General features: G+C 39.8%; 1 protein-coding gene across 3 annotated transcripts in view; it reads left to right on the top strand.

Annotated features, from left to right (window-relative positions):
* The first annotated feature begins 3,703 nt into the window (after positions 1-3,703).
* Positions 3,704-25,892, top strand: part of LOC126457599 (myoneurin-like) — a 75,401-nt gene continuing 53,212 nt past the window's right edge. For all 3 annotated transcript variants that reach the window (XM_050094044.1, XM_050094042.1, XM_050094043.1), the window contains exon 1: positions 3,704-4,203. The gene's annotated coding sequence lies outside the window, so the exon portion shown is untranslated. The remainder of the gene's footprint in view (positions 4,204-25,892) is intronic.

Below are 25,892 nucleotides of genomic sequence, written 5' to 3' on the forward strand. Positions count from 1 at the left end.
GACAGGTTCCACCATTTCAGTTACCAAGAACGTCCTGGACATAGGCGTGTGGTTGCCAAGATCGAGAGTGATGAGGTTTGTGCGAACGACTGGTATCACAGAGTCATTAACTGTTTGCAGTTGCATGGATGAAGGTGAAAGTGTAGTGAGAGCTAGAGACAGTGGAATTGTGCTAACATTGGAACTGGTGTCAACAAGAAGGTAAGAATTCAGTTGTGCATCGTAAATGAAGAGGCGAGAGCCATCCAGTCGTAAGTTAGACTTGCAGATGCTATCTTGAAGTGGCGATTTGCCGCAATTTGCAGAGCATGAGCCACCTTGTGCACCAGTATCAGACCACGAGATAAGTTTGGGTATGACCAAGGCAGTCTGCAACGTAGCATGTCAGAGTCAAAGCAAATGGGGAACCAGCAGAAGTGGTGCACGTGGATGGGTGTAGTGCCCAGCTGATTCACAGTGTTTTGACTGGCAAGCACAGGTTGGTGAACGGGCAGAGGTGCATTAGTGCCAGTGTGCACTGAAGGTGTTTGTTTATGTTTGTCACCTGGGAGACCACACAGAGCAGTAGCGGGTAAGGGCTCAGTAAGGTTCAGTGAATCCTGGTAGAAATCAGATAGCTGGCATCTTCATGATAGAAGGCAAATAGAAGTGGCTGGGAACGTAGGTGGGGCATTGGCTAGGTTCGGTTGGAATTGTGTGTTGTCAGCAATGTAGGTGGACATGCTGTCAGCTGTAGTGCGGTCACGATGAGAGTCAATCAACAAGCTGTGCTGGGAGTGACCTAGCCTTCGGTCACCAGACATAGTTTGAGATCTAGTGGAGTGTCTTCATATGCGAGCGTCACTGTTTAAATGCTCTCCAGCAGTTTTGATAGTCATGAAGTCTACAGGGCATGATCGAGGAGAAGGCTCATGCCAATTTGCAGGCGAGGCTTGCACCACATTGCAAAAGGCTTACTGTGACTGAGAAGGTTTCTCTTATCACTACATAAAGCTGTTCCTCTGGCAAGCAGGATAGAGGTTGAAGCAGAGGTGCCTTGACAGTCTCATACTCGTTAGTTTGCATGTGCACATCAAGCAGAAAATCGCTAATCACTGAGGTGATCGAAAAGTACCAGTAATTTGTCATTGTTCTCTGTGATGCCTGCAGATAGCATTATGCACTCACTAACTGCGAACTACAGCGTATGCATATCCACAATTAACGGAGGGAGTTTAGGTTGAGGACATGCGGAATTGTAAGGGCAATGGTTATGTGAGGCTGGCACGATCAAGAAGTGGGCATTGCTCGGAGTGGTAGAAGAAGCAGAAACGGAGACGTTGTGGAGTGGCATTTATGTAAAACAGCGAAGGGCTGCGCCTTATGGTAGGCATGTCAGGTGTAGGAGTTTCAGGATGGAGTGTGCTCTGATCAGACAAAGGTATGTGCAGTGCATTAGACGTGGGCCAAGTATGAAGGTGGGCATGACCGGCTGGTCCATGGGAGCTGTCAGATGCTGTGATTACATGGTATGCTCATGATGTAATGAATCTTGTAAGGCAGTTGTGCTGAATCCCAGTGCTACACATCCATGGAGGAGTTGCAGTGTGTGCACACCGAGCATAGCAGTGGTGGTTACAAGTGAATGCGGGGCAGATGGTGGAGATGTGAAATAACTTAGGTGATGTGGCAGTGGTCGCAACATGATGACAGGGGCGAATGCAGCACGATGACATAGTTTGTGTTGGGTAGTTCACTTTTATGTCATGTTCTTTTGTATGGGAGGGGGTAAATAGTCGGAAACTGTTTGAGGATTGTTTAGCAGGGGCTATTGTTGGCCAACTATCAAGGCACTCTTGGTGGGTGCAGATAGTTTTGCAGAACGCTGGGAACGTTAATGCATGTAGATTCACTGTCACTAAAGGAGTGTCCAAAGAAGTAAGTGTCATTATTTCCTGTGTGGAAGCTTGGAGCATTATATGTATGATGACTGGGGCAGCAGGAAGCCAGTATTTGCCTGGAATCATATTTTTTGTCACATCAGAATTGCTAGGCAAATAGTCACTCGCCATCATTACAGTGCTGTCAGTGGTAGAATTCAATACGTCATTGGCCGGTTTGGTGTGAAGCGATGTGACTCTGGTGTCGTAGATGCAGTGCATATGTAATCATTGTCGTTGGTTAACTACACACTGAGTTTGCAGCTCATGGTCTGGTGGCTAGCATTACTACCTCTGGATCACAGGGTCCTGGGTTCGATTCCCGGCTGGGTTGGGGATTTACTCTGCCTGGGAGGTGGGTGATTGTGTTGCCCCCATCATTTCGTCATCCTCATTCGTGATAGTGAACTGCCTAAAAAATTGGAGTGTAAAAAAAAATTGGGACTTTGAATGGGTGCTAATGACCATGCAGTTGAGTGACCCACAAACCAAATATCATCACCAACTACACACTGCTGGATTGGACACTTCGTCCAGGTTTTGGCGAAGTTGTACCAAACTGAGGCCTGGAAAGATCGTGGAATTCACAGGCATTGACGAAGAGGTGAGGCTGCCATCCCTCCGAGCAGGAAATGGTTGACTTGGAGGTAGCTGTGGCATTGTAGGGCATTGGACCAGTGCGGGAAATTTTACTTTTTAAATGCGGCGCGGCTGAAATTTCCAGGTCACCACTGTAGGAAGTACGGTACTTGGGATAGTAGTTACATATAACAACAACTAACAGTTTATAGGATTCCATTCAAATATATTTATGCCCTACAAGGTAAAAAAACATGTTGTCACAAACATTGATTAGAGCGAACTAACTGTAGGTCCAGAGAGGTTAGTTGAGCTACCTCAGGGCAGCAATATTGTTCCTGGAGAGTCTATGCAGCTACATCCCCACACTTTTTTTTTACCCTTCTGCTTTTTATAGACAAGTTTCTACAACATTTTTTGCCATCACATCAGAAAAGTAAAACCATACACTAAGCACAAAAACTAAAAAATACAAGATCAATGCTCGAATTTTGGAGTAATAAAAGAAGTGACAACCAAAGATATTTTTTGTAGGTTTTCTATTGCACTGATTCATATTGTTGAATCTGTTCTAATTAATTAAGTTACAATGACGCTGTATAAAAATATGTCTCATGCAGAAATACTTAGTTACATGTGTGAGTTTGAGAACCTGCATAAAGTGAAGGAAATTAATCACACTTATCTCCATATGAACATAGTACAGCCTACCGATGTGTATACACTGACTGGCAATTTACTTAAACACACTTGGAAATTTATCTAGCACTTGTCTCAAAAACACACTGTCACAAAATTGCAGAAATTATCTTTACATTAAAAGACTATATAATACCATATCTCTATATTTTTCGACACAGAGGCCTAAAGTGGCTCATATCGATATGACATTTACAATTATACATTTGTTGTATGTGCCTATGAAAAGTAACTGGTCCTCCTTTCACATACTTCTCTTTACATCCGTAGCGATGACAATACTGCAACATAGCTGTTACTAAAACTCAAATATGAAGAAACAGTATAAAAAACAGGGCGAATAGTATAATATTCAAGTTTCGCTATTACCACAAGTTGTAGACACAAGCAGCGTCGTCCCAAAATCTCGACATGAACCCGCTTTGATATTGAGAAGATGCGCATAGATTTTGCTTACTCCATAGCTATACATACTCTATGGACGTCACAGGCATAGATGTCTGTGATGTACGTGGCTCGTTTATGGCATGAGCACAGACGTGAAGTACATACACCACAGATAACAGAGCATTTCCAACTTACAGACATGTATGTCTATGGTCAATTATGTCTTGTATGGAGCCCTCTATGACATCATTAATATTAGCCAATCAGCAACCGCGATGCCTGCCTGCCCCCAAATCCATCTAATGAGATCACTGGATTTTTTACATCGTTGGCTCGTCACAAAAAAATTGTTGCTGATCAATAATCTCGTCGTAAACAGTTAAGAAACACAAGTCATGTATGTGTTGTTATAGATGTTTGAAGAATTGTGTGTGACGAAAATAAAACATACGTCCAATGAAACGTTAATTTTCGTTTAGTAATTGAAGTAGTAAATATCAAACAACTCGCATCCATAAAATGTATTATTAGACCAACATGTGGAATATGTTGGCCAACACTCGAAATTAAAGTAGCGGAGACAGTGTGCAGCACGATGTAGTTCTTTTCTAGCAGAAAGGTACCAAAATATTGATCACTAACGCATTATTTTGTATTGTCTAGGCCCGAGACTTCTCCAAAGTGAGGGGACTGCAAGTAATTCTGCTGATGCTAAGCTGTTTGCGGGGAAATTCTAGTGTCCGATTCCAGTTTGTATATATTTGTTACGCAAATGTTTTTTTATAAAATATGAACTCGTGTAGAATTTTTATCCTTCGTATAGTGATCAAATGAATGCGGTTTGGGAACTTGCTATAGTGTGGTTTTGTAAATACACAACTATCAGTAACGTAGCATTTCAGCGCAAACCATTACCAATGTTGCGACGTTGATGTTACTTATGAAAACATATGTTTCCCTTGTGATATTCAAATGCAAGATGCAGCTTTTGAACGTGATACAAGAAAACGCTGTTTGAGAAAACAGCACAGACGCTAACTGTGGCTGGGAAACAAAACCCCTGACTGTGTTTTCTCATCACTAACATTTTCAGGTGCAGCACATGGCAGAATATCTACTTTACCCAAATTCATAAATTTATTATATAGATTTTATTTTTCATATATAATCCCAGCAATTTTTTGTGAATCTGTGGTACCTGGCGGCACAGTTTATATGTATGCTTCTTTTTACATATTTATTAATCTATTCCTTGTTGCCAATCATGTATTTCGTAGCGTGGAGGAAAATATCCATGACTAAACTATGTAATATTTTAGCTGACAGACCATGCTATTAAATTCTCTGAACATGGTTTTCCATACTCTGCACTTTGTGTGGCCCATTGCGTCATGCAAGTCTTCCAAGTGAATGCCATTCCAGTTCTTTTCATACCAAGTATGTTTGGTGTGCAACTGGTGATGGTAGAGAAGAGAGAAGGTTGTATCCAGTACTGGTATTTAGCCCCTCTCCAGTCAAACACCATCTGGTGGGCTACAAATGTCTATTTCATGGCCAAGCTCTCAGATGGATGGGCAATGACAGTGAGTGTCACATGCCTGCTCTCTTATGATATTCAACATAAAGAGATGTTATTGAATCCAGGACATTGTTGTGATGTTTCATGATCATGAATTTTATGCAGCTACTTCTTGTTTCCTTGCCAGGTAAATACTGGTAATTCCAATTCCTTCCTTCACTAAGAACCAAACCTCTGAGTTGAACAGCACTGTTCATTTGTACACCAGTTAGCTATACAATGCAGGTTTGTCATTATGTCAACTACCACAATTACTGATATTCTTTTTATGTGATATCAGTCAACGGTGTTCATTTTACTCAGTTTATGCTTCAAATCTGTGGAAATGAAAGTGTCTGCATAATTAATTGTATGCTTCGGTACTTAGCCTAACAAAAACAGGTTTTTATGTCTCAAGGAATAGACTTTTGTGTGGTATTAGCACTTCCTTTTAGGATGTGCTCTTTTAATTTGGTTGCTGAATATCCTTAGCTACATACTTTTTTGAACTGTCCCAACCTCTTGGGGCAGTCTGACCAAATAAGAATCCTAAATGAGGTACTGTAATGATACTGGGGGATAAGTCACTTTAGGATTTTGTAAGCTTTCTCCTTTTTATAAATGCATGCTAGATCCTAGTGGAATCCCATCACTGAATTGCCACTACTAAGTAGTTTCACTTGTGAAACTCAGTTTTGGTGTACACTGACATCATATCGGGGAGTTGCACCTACCTGCCTGCATTCCTTTTCATTTGACTATTACATTTAAAGAGAGCTGCCAATTTAAATGATAGTCATTGTCTGCAAATTATTGTACATCGCCAATGAATGTGACAAGAAATAAGTGGCAGCCTTGCCACCAGATAAGAAGCTGCTGCATCCAGCAATGCCATTTTATATGGTAGTGGCAATTACTAGTAACATCCACTTCGTTATTTTCACGTCAGAAGTGTAACTTGGTCGAGGACACCAAGATGTCAATTTTGTTATTGTTCCAACCAGATTTTGGGAAGTATGTACACTATATTGCTCAACAGACATTGTTCGAATATACGCAGGAAGAAACTACTACAGTTTGATAAACACTGGTCACATATGGTATAACTCCACGTTAATTATTATTTTTTCATCTTTAATGATAAATTGTCACAAAAAATATACATCCACATTACCAGCATATGTAAACCGGCAGTTATTGTTAACGGTAGCTACAGACATTTCAGAAAGTCATTATGACATGGGAGATGTTGTAGTGGGGTATATTTTCAATTGTTAGTATGCATGCCCATCAGAGTAAGGAGTCTGCTGGCAGTGTGCACATAATTTTCATGCATGAATATAGAATTGTAATGATGTAACTGCAATCACTCTTCTGTGTATCGAAGCCAAGTCATGATTATATTCAGAAATCTTTGTAGGAATTCCAAAGTTCTTTGAAGAGCTATTGGCATAATATTCAATAGGTGCTTGGTATTTTCAGAGTGCAGAACTGTAGAGTTAGTTTTAGCCAAGTCATCTTGACAGGCTAGTATGAAATTATCAAGAATATGTTAACATTTTTCTTTTTAATTTGTCATTCATGTATTTACAAACAGGTAATTAGCAATTGCCACTTAATTCATTTAGTTGTTCAGCAGGGTGTTGCTGTGCATTCTTTTCAGTTTCAAGCAGCATGGAACTTTGTAAATGTTCTGCTTACTAATGCCTTGCAGACTTTTTTAAATTTGCCCCAATGTACCATACTAGTTTTTGTAATGCAAAGGATAAGTAAAATTGAATATGTGCAGACTCAGATTTCCATAGTAGTTGTTGGGTCATTCCAGTGTAATGGAATGGGACACTTGCATTACATTTTAACAAGTTGCATATTTCAAAATTAAATTTCTGTTGAAAGAACTCTCTCTCTCTCTCTCTCTCTCTCTCTCTCTGTGGCCATAAAGTGGCATCGACCTTAATTGCTGTCTCTGACAGAATTACAATGTCACTGGCAAAACTCAAGGTTTTTATCCAACTCCGGGTTTTTCCTTTGTTTCCTTTGCTGTGTGCTCAAAATATAGATTGAATAACATCAGGGATAGGCTACAACTCTGTCTCACTCCCTTCTCAACCACTGCTTCTGTTTCATACCCCTCGGCTCGTGTAACTGTCATCTGGTTTCTTTACAAATTGTAAATAGCCTTTTGCTCTCTGTATTTTACCCCTGCCACCTTCAGAATTTGATAGAGGATATTCCAGACAACACTGTCAAGAGCTTTCTCTAAATCTACGAAAGGTATAAATATAGGTTTGCATTTCCTTAACTTATCTTCTAAGATAAGTCATAGGGTCAGTACTGCATTGCATGTGCCTACATTTCTACGGAATCCAAATTGATCTCCTCCGAGGTCAGCTTTTACCGGTTTTTCGTGTTAGTATCTTGCATCGATTATGACAGTGACAGTTAAGTAATTTTTACACCTTTTAGCATCTGCTTTCTTTGGAATACAAATTATTATACTCCCCTTGAAGTATGAGGGTATTTTGCCTGTTTCATACATCTTGCTCACCATATGGAAGAGTCTTGTTATGGCTGGCTCTCCCAATGCTATCAGTAGTTGTAATGGAATGTTGTCTACTCCCGGGGCCCTGTTTTGACTTGTCAAATTTTACACATGGTATCATATCTCCCATCTCATCTTCATCTGTATCCTCTTCCATTTCCATAATAGTGCCCTCAATTACATTGCCCTGCTTTCCCTTCTTTGCTTAGGACTGGTTTTCCATCTGAGCTCCTGAGAATCATACAGGTGCTTCTCTTTTCTCCAAAAGTCTCTTTAATTTTCCTGTAGGCAGCATCAATCTTACCCCTAGTGATATATGCTTCTATTTGTCCTCTAGCCATTCCTGCATAGCCATTTTAAATTTCCTGTTGATCTCATTTTTGAGATGTCTGTATTCCTTTTTACCTCCTTCATTTACTGCATTTTTATATTTTCTCCTATTCGTCAGTTAAATTCAATATCTCTTGTGTTACCAAAGGGTTTCTACTAGCCCTCGACTTTATCCTCTGCTGCCTTCACTATTTCATCTCTCCAAGTTACCCATTCTTCTTCTGCTGTATTCCTTTCCCATGTTCTTGTCAATCGTTTCCTAATGCTGCCTCCAAACATCTCTACAACCTGTGGTTTTTCAATTTATCCAGGTCCCATCTCCTTAAATACCTACCTTTTTGGAGTTTCTTCAGTTTTAATCTACAGTTCATAACCAGTAGATCGTAGTCAGCATCCACATCTGCACCTGGAAATGTCTTACAATTTAAAATTTGGTTCCAAAATCTCTGTCTGACCGTTATATAATCTGAAACCTTCTGATTTCTCTAGGCATTTTCCACATATGTAGCCTTCTTTCATGATTCTTAAACCAAGTGTTAGCTGTGATCAAGTTATGCCCTGTGCAGAATTTTACCAGGTGGCTTCCTCTTTCATTCTTTACTCCTAGGCCATATTCACCTTCTCTTACTTTTCCTATTGTCAAATTCCAGTCCCTAATGACTAAAGATTTTTATCTCCCTTAACTGTCTGAATAATTTCTTTTACCACATCATACATTTCTTCGATCTCTTCATCATCTGCGGAGCTAATTGGCAAATAAACTTGTACTACTGTGGTAGACATGGGCTTTGTGTCTGTCGTGGCTACAATAATGCATTCACTATTCTGATTTTAGCAGCTTATCTCCATTCCTAATTTTTTTTATTCATTATAAAACCTACTCCTGCATTACCCATATTAGATTTCGTATTTATAACCCTGTATTCACCTGACCAGAACCCTTGTGCCTCCTATCATCATGCTTCACTAATTCCCACTATATCTAACTTTAACCTATCCATTTCCCTTTTTGAATTTTATGGCCTACCTGCCCAAGGGATCTTACATTCCACACTCTGATCCATAGAATGCCAGTTTTGTTTCTCATGATAACGATATCCTCCCGAGTAGTCCTCACCCAGAGATCCAAATGGGGGACTATTTTACATGTGGAATATTTTACTCAAGAGGATGCCATACCATTTAATAATACAGTAAAGCTGCATGCCCTCGGGAAAAATTACACCTCTGGTTTCCACTTGCTTTCAGCCATTGGCAATATCAGCACAGCAGTGCTGTTTTGGTTGATGTTGCAAGGCCAGTTCAATCAATCATTCACATTGTTGCCCCTACAACTACTGAAAAGACTGCTGCCCCTCTTCAGGAACCACACATTTGTCTGGCCTCTCAAATAGATACCCCTCTGTTGTGGTTGCACCTGCAGTATGGCTAACTGTATCACTGAGGCACGCAAGCCTCACCACCAGCGGCAAGGTACATCATTCATGGGGGGGCGGGGGGGGGGGGGGGGGGTTGGGCGGCGATTACTGGCATACAGTATGACTTTGTTTAGTATTTGTTACTTATAAAACATAATTGCATTGAAAATAACATTACTGTTTTGTAAATAATATGAACTTCTAGATTTCACTGTGATGGAATATGACAGCTAAGCATACAATTTTTCTCTGCGTTAAATGGTATGTTTCGATTACAGCACAAGTAAATTTTATGAATTACTAATAGAAATGCTACAGAATTTCTAAAAACACAAATACAGAAAATTAATCATACTATACATACGAAAACTTGCCTTCTGAAATTATTTCTTTCTTATTAGCGGAAATCTAGGTTTGCAGTCACTGTTTCAAGGTAGTTACTGTGTTCCCATGTATAGTTTTTATAGTATAGGCAACCATGAACTCTGCTGCAACATATTTACATACAATAATCAAGTAATTAAAAAAATACTTTTTATGTGGTTAGTTTCACTTTTCATTGGCTGGTACTGTTTCATGAATTATTTGTTTTGAATACTAAATTGAAACACCAATGGCAGAAGTAACCCTTTTCTTTTGAAGTTCATTGTCTACATGTGTACTCTGTAAACCACTATGAAGTAGAAGGTACTTTCCATTGTACTGGTACCAGTTATTAGGACTGCTGTCATGTATGGAGTGTGGGAGGAATGATTACTTAAATGCTTGTGTGTTTGCTGTAATTAGTCTAATCATATTTTCATTATCCCTGTGGAAGCAATATGTAGGGGAATGTAGTATATTCCTAGATTCCTTAGTTGTTGGAGCTAGCTGTTAGGATAGTTTACTACTGTATTCAGTGCTCTGATAGTTGAGGAGTGCACATTGTTTGGCATTTCCATGATGTTCTGCCATGGATCAAATATACCTGTTACTTTTTAAATGACTTTATATCTGCCATTGACTATACTATTTATTACAATATCCACATTGAATTTTTGACCTTACATCATTTTCAAGTGGTGGAGCTTAAAACACAATAGTAGTAATCATTAGTAAAAAGACTACAGCTGTCTTTTCAGTACCCATAACCACTTAAAAATGATTTAATGTTAAAATTGGAATAGAGGATATTGCAATAAATAGTACAGTCGATGGCTAATATGGAGTCATTTAAAAAATTATGCGAGACACAGAAAATACAGTCATGTAAACGTGTGACTATTAATGTAGCCTGTGTGTGTGTGTGTGTGTGTGTGTGTGTGTGTGTGTGTGTGTGTGTGTGTTCAATATTCTCTGTTAATCTTTTGTTGCAAGGAATCTCGTTTGTAGCTTCATTGCATTTACCCTGTATCCTATTAGTACTATTTTATATCCCTACATATTTTTTGCACTCTGTAATAAGCAGTAAAGGTAACAGCTCACTGAATATTAGAGGCATTGGGTTGTTGAAAACCTCATAAATAAGACTGAAAAATTTGCTGGCCGTTTGGTGTGTAAGGCTATGGTTCATTATATAATAGTAGCTCTGCTCTACAGCTCGAGCAGTAGAACTTATGTGTGAAGCTAGAGTTTACTGTTTTACACATTCAAAGTGTTCTCAGTCTGTACCAAGGCCTTTCTACCGTATTGACCATATTATGAGACACACCAGATATGTATGTTTAATTTATTTTTCACTTCTGGTCAACTTATTATCATTATTTTGAAGCTTCCGTTTCTACCTTTTATTCAGAAAAGGAAACACAGTGATGAGAGGCAGTATGTTGCCCATTGATTGAATTGAAATTCTCTGTTATATATCTCTGCAGCTTCACTACAGTTTATTTGCCCTCTCTCAAAGTAATCCACTTTTTTCGCCCTCATTGAAAGAGAGAGACTTTTTTCCTCTTTCCCACTACCCCATAGTTTTTCTCATTTGAAGTCTGATGTGCACTGCAACAGTTTAAATGTTTGCTTTGTCTGTGTATATCGACCTAATAATGCCATATAGTTTCTGTAGCAACAGGTATTTAACACTTTCGCTGCGGCATCGGTGCAGGCGCGCAACTCTCCAGTGCGGCCCGGCAACGTGCGAGTGCGGGCCGGTAACTCTCTGAAACGGCAGGTACCGCTCGGAGCCGACGCTCCTAAGACACCTGAGTTACAGGCCGACCTCAAGACCTTGTAAGATCTGTAGGATCATGTTCTATACTGACTTAATGATGACGCCTACACTTAGAGGTTTCCATTTACAGATCCTAGATTCCTCTTTTGTATTTTCGCTCAGCAATATGTTGACTGCGTTATCGTTCGTTTCGTCACCTACAAGTTGCAACAATTCGTATGTTACCAATAATCTGAAGAAATCCATAGGAGAATTGAGCCAGCAGGATGAATTTGCAGAACTTCTTACTTTGTAAATGGTGATACTTCATATTATGTGGTTCTTTATGCCGGGACTCACCTGCATCATCTCTGTGTGACCGGTCGGGCTCTTTTTCGTCGTCGATTCCCACACAATCGTTGTGATCTGTATCGTCAGATTCGGAACTGTCACGAAACAGATTCGAAAGCTGTGCTTCCACGCTATCATCACTCTGCAATTCTTTTGCAGCCTCTGAATGACAATCTCCGTGGTATGCCTCGTCCTCATTACACAGAAAATCACTGTCGCCTAATACATTAAGTGACTATTCCTCTGTCAAACACAAAACAAAAGTTTACACGCTTTGATGCTAGCTTAGACGCTGCAACTGAACTGAGTAATCCGACAGTGAGCGCGGACGCTTATAAGCGTCAACCGCACTGGCTCGTGGCTTGTTTTGACGCTTATAAGCGTCGGCCGCAGCGAAAGTGTTAATATATTACTTGATGATGGTAAGTGGATCACTCACAAAAAGGTAATGCCTTTTCATATTACAGTACACTAAAACAAGTTTTACCAAAACAACTGTACGAGGGATTAGGTGTCAGAGCTGCATGCTGTACCTAACTAGTTAACTAGCCAGTAAGAATTCTGATGTAGAGGAATGTGATTATAGTTTACTGGCCAGTTCACTTGGAAGGTATAGGTTTGATTTCTGTATTTTCTGTAATGTTCTAGGACTTAATAGTTTTACATTTATAGAAACATCCACACACAGTTTTTGGTCAGACTTGAGTTGCTTTAATGACATAACTTCAAGAACTGGTTTCAGTTGTGCTGGGCTTAATTGTGTTTCCCTGGCCCTAGTGATTTTACCAGTACTTACATCCCGTTTTAGTCGACGTTCTTATTGTAAACCTTATTGGGTGTTATCCATTAATAAGGAAAATAATATGGAAAACAGCTAAAATTATTTTTGAATTTTTCAGCTAGTTTGACAGAGTTGTTTCCCAGAGGACTAAGTGGGTCTATGAAAGGGCTGCATACAATATGCTTGATGTATAGATCACTGCTGCCTTGTGGGCTGCTTTGCATGTCTCCACACACATCTACCACTATACTCTGCAAACCATTGTGAAATGCATGGCAGAGGAAATGTCCCATTGTACCAGTTGTAATGTATAATTTTATATATATAAATTTTCGATGCCTGCATGTCACGTCTTTCAGTGTCACACAAATTTTTATTTTTAAAGGCGATCACTTAAGACTATTTCCATGGGTTTGCCCCTCAGATTTCTCCCTCATATCACAAAATTGTCGTCTGATGTAGTACAAACTGAAAAAATAAATTCCTTTTAAAGCACAGTTTCGTATATAATTTATATTCAAAACCTTACGTCTGTGTCACAGAATAAATCCTACATCGAGAATACTTTACACAAGTTTAAGGGAAGAAATGCTTCCGATAATTATTACAGTATTTAAAGAACATCAAAATATGAACAGGCTGAAATGAACAAACAGTACATGAGACTATGTTAATCAATTCAATTGTAAAAAGCTAAGGAGCATATTATTAGCAAAATGAGAAATATGCAAAAGTGAAATGCCAAAATGAGCACTTCTCAGTAAATCAAAACAATCAGAATGGCTGAAAGAGAGCACAGTAACATGAGCCATAAACGAATAAGAGGTAAGCAACTAAGCAAATGAGAGAATAGGCAAAAATGAGATGCCAACAAAATGAGAGCTGGCCGAACTTCGTCGGCACTTATATACGGTTGCGCTCGTGGCGGCACCTTGCGTCTCGTACACAACACGCGCGCCTGCGATCGCAATGCACTCTTAGCGCTTGCGGCGGCGTCTAGCGGCCCATACGCAAGTTGTGCGATTGCTGTCCCAGGTCGACCCTTAATTTATGATGTTACACAGTTATTAGGTCTTTTTCCCATTCCACTCATTTACGGAGCACGGGAAGGATGATTGTGTAAATGTTTCTGTGTGCTCTGTTTTAAGTTTGTTTGAAACACTTTCAAAGTTTGTTTTCAAGGGATACTTTGCATCTATCTTCCAAGTGTCCTACACTTCATGTCTTTCAGTGTCTTCTTGGTTCTCTATGATGGATCAAACAAACCTGTGACCAATTTTGCTGCACATCTCTATATACATACAATATCCCCTGTTCTGTTTCGTGTGGGACCTACACACTTGAGCATTTAAAAGGCAGACATCTCATTAAACAGTGTTGGATACTGGGTTTGATGAATCAAGAGCTGCTAAGTGAACAAAGATCATGACTTGATGTCATGAATCAGAAGGATTTGGTGGAAAACCTATGAGAGAAACTCAAACCCTGTGATGTGGTGCACTCTTAGAGGATGCGGGAGCGTAAAGACAAAACAATCATTACTGAGAAGCCCTGAGTCACCTGCTTCACTTGTGTTTAATTAGGCTTTTTCTGTGTGAATTTCAGTGGGGCTATATATGCCATTCACTGATTTACATCTACATGACTAATCTGCAATTTACACTATTTACCTGGCAGTTTGTTCACCAAACCACATTCAGACTGTTTCTGTACTGTTCCACTCTCGAACGTTGCATGGGAAAAATGAACACTTTAATCGTTCTGTACAAGTTCCGATTTATTTTGTTATTATCATTTCTCCCTCTGTATGTTGGTATCAATTAAATATTTTTGCAGAGGAGAAAGTTGGCGATTGAAATTTCATGAAAATATTTCGCTAGAACAAAGAATGCCTTTGTTTTAATGATTGTCATCCCAACTCGCTTATCATATCCATGACACTCTCTCCCTTATTTTGTGATAACACAAAGTGAGCTGCCCTTCTTTGGACTTTTTCGATGATGTCTGTCATTCCTTTCATGTAAGCATCCCATATTACACAACAACACACGATCAGAGGGCAGACAAGTGTAGTGTAGGCAGTCTCTTCATTAAACCTGTTGGATCTTCTAATTGGTCTATCAATAAAACACAGTCTTTGGTTTGCCTATCCCACAACATTAAGTATGTGGTCGTACCAATTTTAGTTGTTTGCAGTTGTAATTCCAGCCTTTAGATTTGTGTCATTTATTGTGTAACTGAAATTTAATGGGTTCCTTGTAGTACTCGTGTGAGTGGCCTCACACTTTCGCTTATTTAGAGTCAATTGCCATTTTTTACACCATGCATGCATGCCTTTACTAAGTGCCTGTCATTTTACAGTTGGCTCTGATCTTCTAATGACTTTACTAGATGCTAATGACAGCTCGTCTGCAAACAATCTAATAGGGTTGCTCAGATTGTCTCCTAATTTGTTTATATAGTTTAGGAGCAATGAAGTGGCTATAGCACTTCCTTGGGGAACACCAGATGACTCTTCTGTTTTACTTGATGACTTTTCATTTATTACTGTGAACTGTGTCCTTTCTGACGCTAAGTTGTGAATCCAGTTGCACAACTGAGACTATCCTCTGTAGGCTTGCAGTTTGATTAGAAGTCTCTTGTGAGGAATGGTGTCATAAGCCTTCTGGAAATCTAGAAATATGGAATCAGTTCGAAATCTCCTGTTGAGAGCACACATTACTTCGTGTGAATAAAGAATTAGTTGTTTTTAACAAATGATATTTTCTGAATATGTGCTGACTGTATCATTAGACCATTTTCTTCGACTCAGTTCATTATGTTGGAACACGGTATATGTTCCAAAATTCTGCTGCATGTAATGTCTGTGATACGTGTCTGCAATTCATTGGATTACTCCTATTTCCATTCTTGAGAATTGGCGTGACCTGTGCAACTTTACAGTTTTTTATGTATAAATCTTATATGTGATTTGTATATGATTGGTCAGTATGGAATGATTGCATCAGCATACTCTGAAAGAGACCTAATTGGAATGCAATCTGGACTATAAGACTTGCCTTTATTAAGTGATTTAAGCTGCTTTACTACACCAAAGGTATCTACTTAAAAGTTACTCATTTCATCATACAGATTCTAGTGATTGTGTTTAACTGCCACGGAACAGCTGCATTAAAACAGTAATAAAAGCTGAGTATTATATCGTCATGGTTAAAATTTATTGACACTAAGAGAAAGTAATAATAATATAATACACAGTGTTACTTAGAACATAGTTATCATTACCATGAGAGAGAAGTGTATGTTACACATCTGCTCTGGTACTCCGTAAACCTCAGTATGGCATGTGGCAGGAAGTACACGTGTACCAGTATCCTTTTTCCCATTTCCTATACCTGTTATGGAATATGTGGTAGCAGAGTGTTTCTTAGTGAGATATATGCCTGCATTGAAGTATAGTAATATGTTCATTGACAGTGGGAATGTTAAGAATAAATCTTTCTCTGATGCAAATCGTCTTTCTACTTTTTGTCATCACCTTCCTTTTGAAATTCAAAACTATTTCAGCAAACATCAGGCACCTCACACTCCACTAAATTGTTATGCAGTAGTAATCTCAGAAGAGTGTGTTTAAAAGTAAATGTCTAATGTATGTGACAAAATGGCCTTGCTGTGCTGGTGCTGCAAACGGCTGAAAGCAAGGGGAAACTACAGCCGTAATGTTTCCCGAGGGCATGCAGCTTTACTGTATGATTAGATGACGATGGCATCCTCTTGGGTAAAATATTCCGGGGGTAAAATAGTCCCCCATTCGAATCTCCGGGCGGGGACTACTCAAGAGGACTTCGTTATCAGGAGAAAGAAAACTGGCATTCTACGGATCGGAGCGTGGAATGTCAGATCCCTTAATCGGGCAGTTAGGTTAGAAAATTTAACAAGGGAAATGGATAGGTTAAAGGTAGATACAGTGGGAATTAGTGAAGTTCGGTGGCAGGAGGAACAAGACTTTTGGTCAGGTGAATACAGGGTTATAAATACAAAATCAAATAGGGGTAATGCAGGAATAGGTTTAATGATGAATAAAAAAATAGGAGTGCGGGTAAGCTACTACAAACAGCATAGTGAACACATTATTGTGGCCAAGATAGACACGAAGCCCACACCTACTACAGTAGTACAAGTTTATATGCCAACTAGCTCTGCAGATGATGAAGAAATTGATGAAATGTATGATGAGATAAAAGAAATTATTCAGGTAGTGAAGGGAGACAAAAATTTAATAGTCATGGGTGACTGGAATTCAAGAGTAGGAAAAGGGAGAGAAGGAAACATAGTAGGTGAATATGGACTGGGGGTAAGAAATGAAAGAGGAAGCCGTCTGGTAGAATTTTGCACAGAGCATAACCCAATCATAGCTAACACTTGGATCAAGAATCATAAAAGAAGGTTGTATACATGGAAGAAGCCTGGAGATACTGGAAGGTATCAGATAGATTATATAATGGTAAGACAAAGATTCAGGAAACAGGTATTAAACTGTAAAACATTTCCAGGGGCAGATGTGGACCACAATCTATTGGTTATGAACTGTAGATTAAAACTGAAGAAAGTGCAAAAAGGTGGGAATTTAAGGAGATGAGACCTGGATAAACTGAAAGAACCAGAGGTTGTACAGGGTTTCAGGGAGAGCATAAGGGAACAATTGACAGGAATGGGGGAAAGAAATACAGTAGAAGAAGAATGGGTAGCTTTGAGGAATTAAATAGTGAAGGCAGCAGAGGGTCAAGTACGTAAAAAGGCAAGGGCTAGTAGAAATCCTTGGGTAACAGAAGAGATACTGAATTCAATTGATGAAAGGAGAAAATAAAAAATGCAGTAAGTGAAGCAGGCAAAAAGGAATACAAACGTCTCAAAAATGTGATTGACAGGAAGTGCAAAATGGCTAAGCAGGGATGGCTAGAGGACAAATGTAAGGATGTAGAGGCTTATCTCACTAGGGGTAAGATAGATACTGCCTACAGGAAAATTAAAGAGACCTTTGGAGAAAAGAGAACCACTTGCATGAACGTCAAGAGCTCAGATGGAAACCCAGTTCTAAGCAAAGAAGGGATAGCAGAAATGTGGAAGGAGTATATAGAGGGTCTATACAGGGGCAATGTTCTTGAGGACAATATTATGTAAATGGAAGAGGAGGTAGATGAAGATGAAATAGGAGATATGATACTGTGTGAAGAGTTTGACAGAGCACTGAAAGACCTAAGTTGAAACAAGGCAACAGGAGTAGACTACTGACGGCCTTGGGAGAGCCAGTCCTGACAAAACTATACCATCTGGTGAGCAAGATGTATCAACAGGCGAAATTCCCTCAGGCTTCAAGGAAAATATAATAATTCCAATCCCAAAGAAAGCAGGTGTTGACAAATGTGAAAATTACCGAACATTCAGTTTAATAAGTGACAGCTGCAAAATACTAATGTGAATTCTTTACGGACGAATGGAAAAACTAGTAGAAGCCGACCTCGGGAAAGATCAGTTTGGATTCCGTAGAAATGTTGGAACACGTGAGGCAATACTGACCCTACGACTTATCTTAGAAGAAAGATTAAGGAAAGGCAAACCTACGTTTCTAGCATATGTAGACTTAGAGAAAGCTTTCGACAATGTTGACTGGAATACTCTCTTTCAAATTCTGAAGGTGGCAGGGGTAAAATACAGGGAGCCAAAGGCTATTTACAATTTGTACAGAAAGCAGATGGCAGATATAACAGTCGAGGGGCATGAAAGGGAAGCAGTGGTCGGGAACGGAGTGAGACAGCGTTGAAGCCTCTCCCCAATACTATTCAATCTGTGTATTGAGCAAGCAGTAAAGGAAACAAAAGAAAAGTTCGGAGTAGGCATTAAAATCCGTGGAGAAGAAATAAAAACTTTAAGGTTCGACAATGACATTGTAATTCTGTCAGAGACAGCAAAGGACTTGGATGAGCAGTTGAACGGAATGGACATGGTCTTGAAAGGAGGGTATATGATGAACATCAACAAAAGCAAAACAAGGATTATGGAATGCAGTCAAATTAAGTCGGGTGATGCTGAGGGAATTAGATTAGGAAATGAGACACTTAAAGTAGTAAAGGAGTTTTGCTATTTGAGGAGCAAAATACCTGATGATGGTCGAAGTAGAGAGGATATAAAATGTAGACTGGCAATGGCAAGGAAAGCGTTTCTGAAGAAGAGAAATTTGTTAACATTGAGTATAGATTTAAGTGTCAGGAAGTCATTTCTGAAAGTATTTGTATGGAGTGTAGCCATGTATGGAAGTGAAACATGGACGATAAATAGTTTAGACAAGAAGAGAATAGAAGCTTTCGAAATGTGGTGCTACAGAAGAATGCTGAAGATTAAAATGGGTAGATCACATAACTAACGAGGAGGTATTGAATAGAATTGGGGAGAAGAGGAATTTGTGGCACAACTTGACCAGAAGAAGGGATCGGTTGGTAGGACATGTTCTGAGGCATCAAGAGATCACCAATTTAGTACTGGAGGGCAGTGTGGAGGATAAAAACCGTAGAGGGAGACCAAGAGATGAATACACTAAGCAGATTCAGAAGGATGTAGGCTGCAGTAGGTACTGGGAGATGATGAAGCTTGCACAGGATAGAGTAGCATGGAGAGCTGCATCAAACCAGTCTCAGGACTGAAGACCACACCAGCAACAACATGTGACATGTTGTTGATTGACATTAATGATCTCATAGGGCAATAGAAAATAAAGGAGTGATGGAAGAACCATGTTGAGAAAAGTGATAGTGGAACTGTAAAGTACAGCATTGTTCATATGCACAATTAATTCCCAATGCTACCAGAATACATCAAGAAGTGATGGAAAAACAGTGTTGAGAAAAGTGATTGTGGAACAATGAAGTACAGAATCATTCAGGCACACAATTAGTTCCCAATGCTACCAGACTACACCACGTAAGGATTTCTTAATCTTAAAGTACAATCCTGCATTCCTAACTTCTTGTACAACTAGAAATACAAGTGTTGTTGCCATGTCACTTGGGTATGTAAAAGTATCTCAATTTGCTGCAAGTATGGTGAATCGTAAAATGAAGATGGAATGGAATACATATAACCTCTGCCTTTTGTTGACTGCTTAGATAAATGTATAGTGTGTAGAAGAGACTTATAGTTCCATGCTGTAGAATGCAAAATATAAGAACTAAGAATTTCAAATTGACTGCAATATACGAGGGCGGTTCAGAAAGTAATTTCCGATTGGTCACAGTGCGGGTTGTGGGGGGAGTAGCGACGCCATCTGTGCGTTCGCGCACTCAACAGGTCAGTCGGCATCAAGCCGTGGTCGAGTGAACGTCGTACCTGCGCTAGTTTAGTTTTTGTGGCAGTTTGAAATGTGTGCTGCAATAGAAAACCCCGCCAAATGTGAAGTGCGTGCTGTCATAAGGTTTTTTACAGCCAAAGGATATTCTGCAGCAGCTATTCATCGTGAGCTTTGTGCCGTGTACGGACCAAGAGTTATGAGTGAAGGAGTTGTCCGTGAATGGGTACGTTTATTTAAAAGTGGACGAGAAAACGTTCATGATGAAGAGAGGAATGGTAGACCATCATTGGTGACTGACGAACTCGTTCAGACAGTTGATGCAAAAGTTCGTGAAAATCGACGTTTCTCAATGTCGGAGTTGTCTACTGGTTTTCCACAGATTTCTAAGACTCTCTTGTACGAGATAGTGACAGCAAGATTGGGTTACCGTAAGTCCTGTGCACGATGGGTGCCCAAAATTCTTACTGACCACCACAAAACTCAAAGAATGGCCTCTGCATTAGACTTTCTGTCACGTTATGAGGACGAAGGAGAACCATTGTTAAACAGAATCGTGACTGGTGACGAAACCTGGATTAAGTACGTGAACCCTGAGACAAAAGAACAATCAAAGATGTGGGCACATTCAAATTCGCCTACCAAACCAAGAAAAGCCTCGCAAGATTTTTCTGCCAGAAAACTGATGGCAACGGTGTTTTGGGATGCCAAACGGGTGTTGTTGGTTGAATTCATGGAACGTGGTACGACCATTAATCAAGACGTGTACTGTGAAACAATAAAAAAGTTACGACGGGCTATACAGAACAAACGCCTTGGTATGCTGACTTCCGGTATGGTTTTTTTGCATGATAACGCCCGTCCTCACTCTGCTCGCAGAACAACGGCCCTTCTTGAGTCCTTCAAGTGGGACGTTATCAACCATCCACCTTACAGCCCAGACCTGGCGCCAAGTGATTATCACCTCTTCATGCATTTGAAGAAATGGCTCGGGTCACAGCGGTTTGATGACGACGAAGAGCTCAAAGATGCGGTCACAGGCTGGCTCCTGGCACAAGCGGGTGATTTTTATGCAGAAGGAATTTCAAAGCTTGTGAAGAGATACGATAAGTGCCTCAATCGCTATGGAGACTATGTAGAAAAATAGTGCAAAGATGTAGTTGTAAGATGTATATATTAAAATACTTTTATTTAACTTGGTGTATTTTTTTAAATCAACCGGAGGTTACTTTCTGAACGGCCCTCGTATAATGGTGGAGAAGCACCAACAGTTGCCAATTTTCTTGTCTGTTGCTTCTGTTATCACGAAGTCAGTGCGCAAAATTGATCAGTACAGACAGATTCTTCCAAAACCATTTCTCGCCATGCTGATGCTGCTCGGTGAAAAGCTGGTGAAGAGCTAAGCAGCCATGTGGCATTGAGGTTCTGTTATTAGAAAGAGCAGTCACCTGAAGGAAACCACAAAAATTAAATGGTAGCAGGACTAGTTGGATACTATGCGATCAACAACTCAAGCTTGAACTTATAGATAATGTAGGGCTTGGTAGGTCATGTGAAGTGATGCTAATGTATTCACATCAAAATCTCTTAGCTAGCTTACAAGATTATCAGTATTGTTGCAGCGAAAGTTATTGCTCTATCATGAGGGATAGGAGGTTACAATGTTCAAGTGAAGACAAGTCAGAGAGAACATCCCATCGTCAAAATTTACAATTCAAATAATTAAAGAAAGATAGTGGCAGGAATTTATCTGTGTGAGGAGCTCACTAATACCAATTTTTTGGGATATGGGAGCCCCCTATTGACAACACTGACATTATACAGGCTGAAACAATATATTTCATTGGTCTTACCAACAGAACTAAATTGCACAAAATGTTTTGTACCTACCTGACGTTTTACACAGTTTTTTTGTGTGTACTTTTTCAGTACCATTTTTGACCACTTCCGGTCACTATGTACAGACTCCTGTGTGCTGAAGGTAAAAGAAAACCCTTCATTGTCAACGTAATTCAGTAAAACATACTGTACCTCCAATTATGAATGGGACAATTTGGCTTGCATATACTGCTCATTCTGACAACTTGTCTCATTGGCTTAGTTCAACGTACTGTGTGTACGTTGTCACTTCATGGTAAGAAGAACTTATTGATATGTGAAGCTGTTTACTGATTTGGTATATGTCACAGCAACATAATTTGAACATTCAGCTGCATTATCAGATGCAAAACATTGAAAATATGCCTTGTAGTGGTTGCCCACTGTCTAAGCCACCAGCCAATAATTGCTACCTGCAGATAATGGCTGAAAGGTGCCTCAAGTAGCATACAAAAGAACTGTGTGTTCCAGTTCTGGAAGCCAATGGGAGGGCTCTGTAGGTGCATATAGTATGCAAGTCTTAAAACGATCAGTCTGTCCTTAGGCATCCACTATGAATAGCGGTACAAGCCCTCCAGCAGTGTGGTGCATGAAAAAAGGATGAACAAGGGAACATTTGGAATGGATCCTGTATAGTGGCATCAGGTTGTATTCGTTGACAAGTGTAGAATTTGTGTGACACTTGATTATTGTAGAAGAATGTGTGGATGGCCAGTGCAAGGGTTCATTTATATTTTAAGTTACTTTATTGTGATCTTCAGCTCAGATTAGTCTGCAAACCCTTGATTTGTTGAATATTCTTATTATCTGTAGAACAACTTAATTTTTTCTAAAAACCAGAACTTGGCAATTATGATCTTTTGAGGCTTTAAATACAACGCATATAAGATGATGAGTATCTTGTTGTAGGAGACCTTCTGGATAACAAATAAGAAGTGGTTTTTCAAAAAAAAAACACACACACACACACACACACACACACACACACACACACACACACACACACACACACACAGAGACTGGTGCAGGAGACTCTTTGCTGACCTTGATTGCTTTGCCTGTCAGAGCTCCAATCCAAAAACACCTTCAACTCTCTTGGAACAGCATGGAGACCATGCGAAATACCTCATGCAAATAATAAAATACACAAAATAGTACTTATCCCCTAATAAGTTTTCTTACATAAAATGAAAACTTTATATTCTGAATGATTATTCTGGATAACAAAAATACATAAATTCTACTGATAAAGCTTGTTCATTTGTATTCAAAGTTAATATGAGATTTCATTTCCACTCAATGAAATTATTTATTTCTGAACTTTGGCTACAAAATATCTATCAGGAAAATCTTGTATGCTCACACCAGGTACCTGCAGTCTCATATGTTCAGGAGAAATATGGAATTTGGTATTTTTGGCCTGTCTCATATACAGTTGTGGAGAGTGTCTCATCGCTGTTGAGGGTAATTTGCGGGCAATACAGTATAGAGGCAGACAGGGCTGGTGGTCTGGTGACAAAGTGTGTGCATGGAAAACTGAAGCTTGTGAGGTCAGATCATGTTCAGACTGTGGAAAATTTCAGTCCACCTTTAACCTAGCCTTCATATGTCAGTGATTTGCCAGAAATGACACATGGTTTGAATTTCACATTAAACTGTCGGTGCTGTTTACCCATAGGAATACTGGGGTAAATTAGGCAAGTATCAGGTGGCATTTAATTTAAAGACTTACAGCAAGCAATTGAGCCACTGTGATTATCATCATCATCATCATCATCATTTTCTTCTTCTTCATGATCAAACCATCTTCCATCCAATTGTCTAGCCCTACAGTTAATGTTTTGATGTTGAGTTCATCTTTCAAGATGGCAATGGATGAGCACACTGTGCCCTTCCCCCAGGAGGGAGCAATCAACTTAATGAAAGCACCTGCATACGCAGTTGACATGAAGCTACAAGGGTAATCCCAAAAGTAAGGTCTCCAATTTTTTTATAATTACTTAGACCTGTTTATTTCTACAATGGTTTACATCAGTTTACAGCTTGAACATTTAGCTATTTTTCGACAAAATCACCATTTCTGTCGATGCATTTTTGTAGGTGCTGTTGCAGTTTTTATATGCCCATGTCATACCAGCTCGCCACCATGCTGTTCAGAAAGTTATGAACCTCTTCTTTCACCTCGTCATTGGAGCTGATCGCTGGGACCACAATTAACGCTGACAGGTACTGTGAGACTCTGAAAAAACTCAAACGGGCAATTCAGAACCGGAGAAGAGGAATGTTGAGCAAGGCCGTACACATTCTCCATGACAACGCTTGCCCACACATGGCTCGGAAAACCATTGCTCTCCTGGAACGGTTTCAGTGGAACATAATCACCCACCCACCCTATAGTCCTGACTTAGTACCCAGTGACTATCACCTGTTCCCTAGATTAAAAGAACATTTGGCCAGAAAGCGATTCAGCCCCGACAACTAGGAGAAAGAAGAGGTTCATAACTTTCTGAACAGCATGGCGGCGTGCTGGTATAACATGGGCATACAAAAACAGCCACAGCGTCTAAAAAAATGCATCTACAGAAATGGTGATTATGTTGCAAAATAGCTAGATGTTCAAGCAGTAAACTGATGTAAACCATTGTAGAAATAAACATGTCTAAGTAATTACAAAAAAAATAGGATACCTTACTTTTGGGATTACCTTCGTAGTTTCATGTCAACTGTGTGTGCAGGTGCTTTCACTAAGTTGATAGCTCCTTCCTGGGGGAAGGTGTTCATGAGGTGGGCGCAGTGTGCTCATCCATTGCCATCTTGAAAGATAAACTCAACATCAAAATATTAACTGTAGGGCTAGACAATTGGATGCAAGATGTTTTGATCATGAAGAAGAAGAAAATGATGATGATGATAACCACAGTGGCTCAATTGCTTGCTGTAAGTCTTTAAATTAAATGCCACCTGATACTTGCCTAACTAACCCCAGTATTCCTACGGGTAAACAGCACTTACAGTTTAATGTGAAATTCAAACCATGTGTCATTTCTGGCAAATCACTGACATGAAGTCTAGGTTAAAGGTGGACTGAAATTTTCCACACTCTGAACATGATTAGACCTCACAAGCTTCAGTTTTCCGTGCACACACTTTGTCACCAGACCACCAGCCCTGTCTGTCTCTATACTGTATTGCCCACAAATTAACCTCAACAGTGATAATACACTCTCTACAACTGTATATGAGACTGGCCAAAAATACCAAATTCCATATTTCTCCTGAAACTATGAGACAGCAGGTGCATGGTGTGAGCATACAAGAAAGTTATGAACCTCTTCTTTCACCTCGTCATTGGAGCTGAATCACTGGGACCACGATTAACGCTGACAGGTACTGTGAGACTCTGAAAAAACTCAAACGGGCAATTCAGAACCGAAGAAGAGGAATGTTGAGCAAGGGCGTACACATTCTCCATGACAACGCTCACCCACACATGGCTCGGAAAACCATTGCTCTCCTGGAACGGTTTCAGCGGAACATAATCACCCACCCACTCTATAGTCCTGACTTAGTACCCAGTGAATATATTACTGTTCCTTAGATTAAAAGAACATTTCGCCGGGAAACGATTCAGCCCCGACAACTAGGAGAAAGAAGAGGTTCATAACTTTCTGAACAACATGGCGGCGAGCTGGTATGACATGGGCATACAAAAACAGCCACAGCATCTAAAAAAATGCATCGACAGAAATGGTGATTATGGTGATTATGTCGCAAAATAGCTAGATGTTCAAGCTGTAAACTTTTGTAAACCATTGTAGAAATAAACAGGTCTATGTACTTATAAAAAAATAGGAGACTTTACTTTTGGGATTACCCTCTTAATTGAGCATGTTTGGGACCATCTGAAACGTGCAGTGTGCTGTTGCATGTACCCTCCTCATCGACAGAATGACCTCAGTAGTGCAGCATCGAAGAATGGGCCATGT

Source organism: Schistocerca serialis, chromosome 2 (genome assembly GCF_023864345.2).
Source record: "Schistocerca serialis cubense isolate TAMUIC-IGC-003099 chromosome 2, iqSchSeri2.2, whole genome shotgun sequence".
NCBI classification, from domain to species: domain Eukaryota; kingdom Metazoa; phylum Arthropoda; class Insecta; order Orthoptera; family Acrididae; genus Schistocerca; species Schistocerca serialis.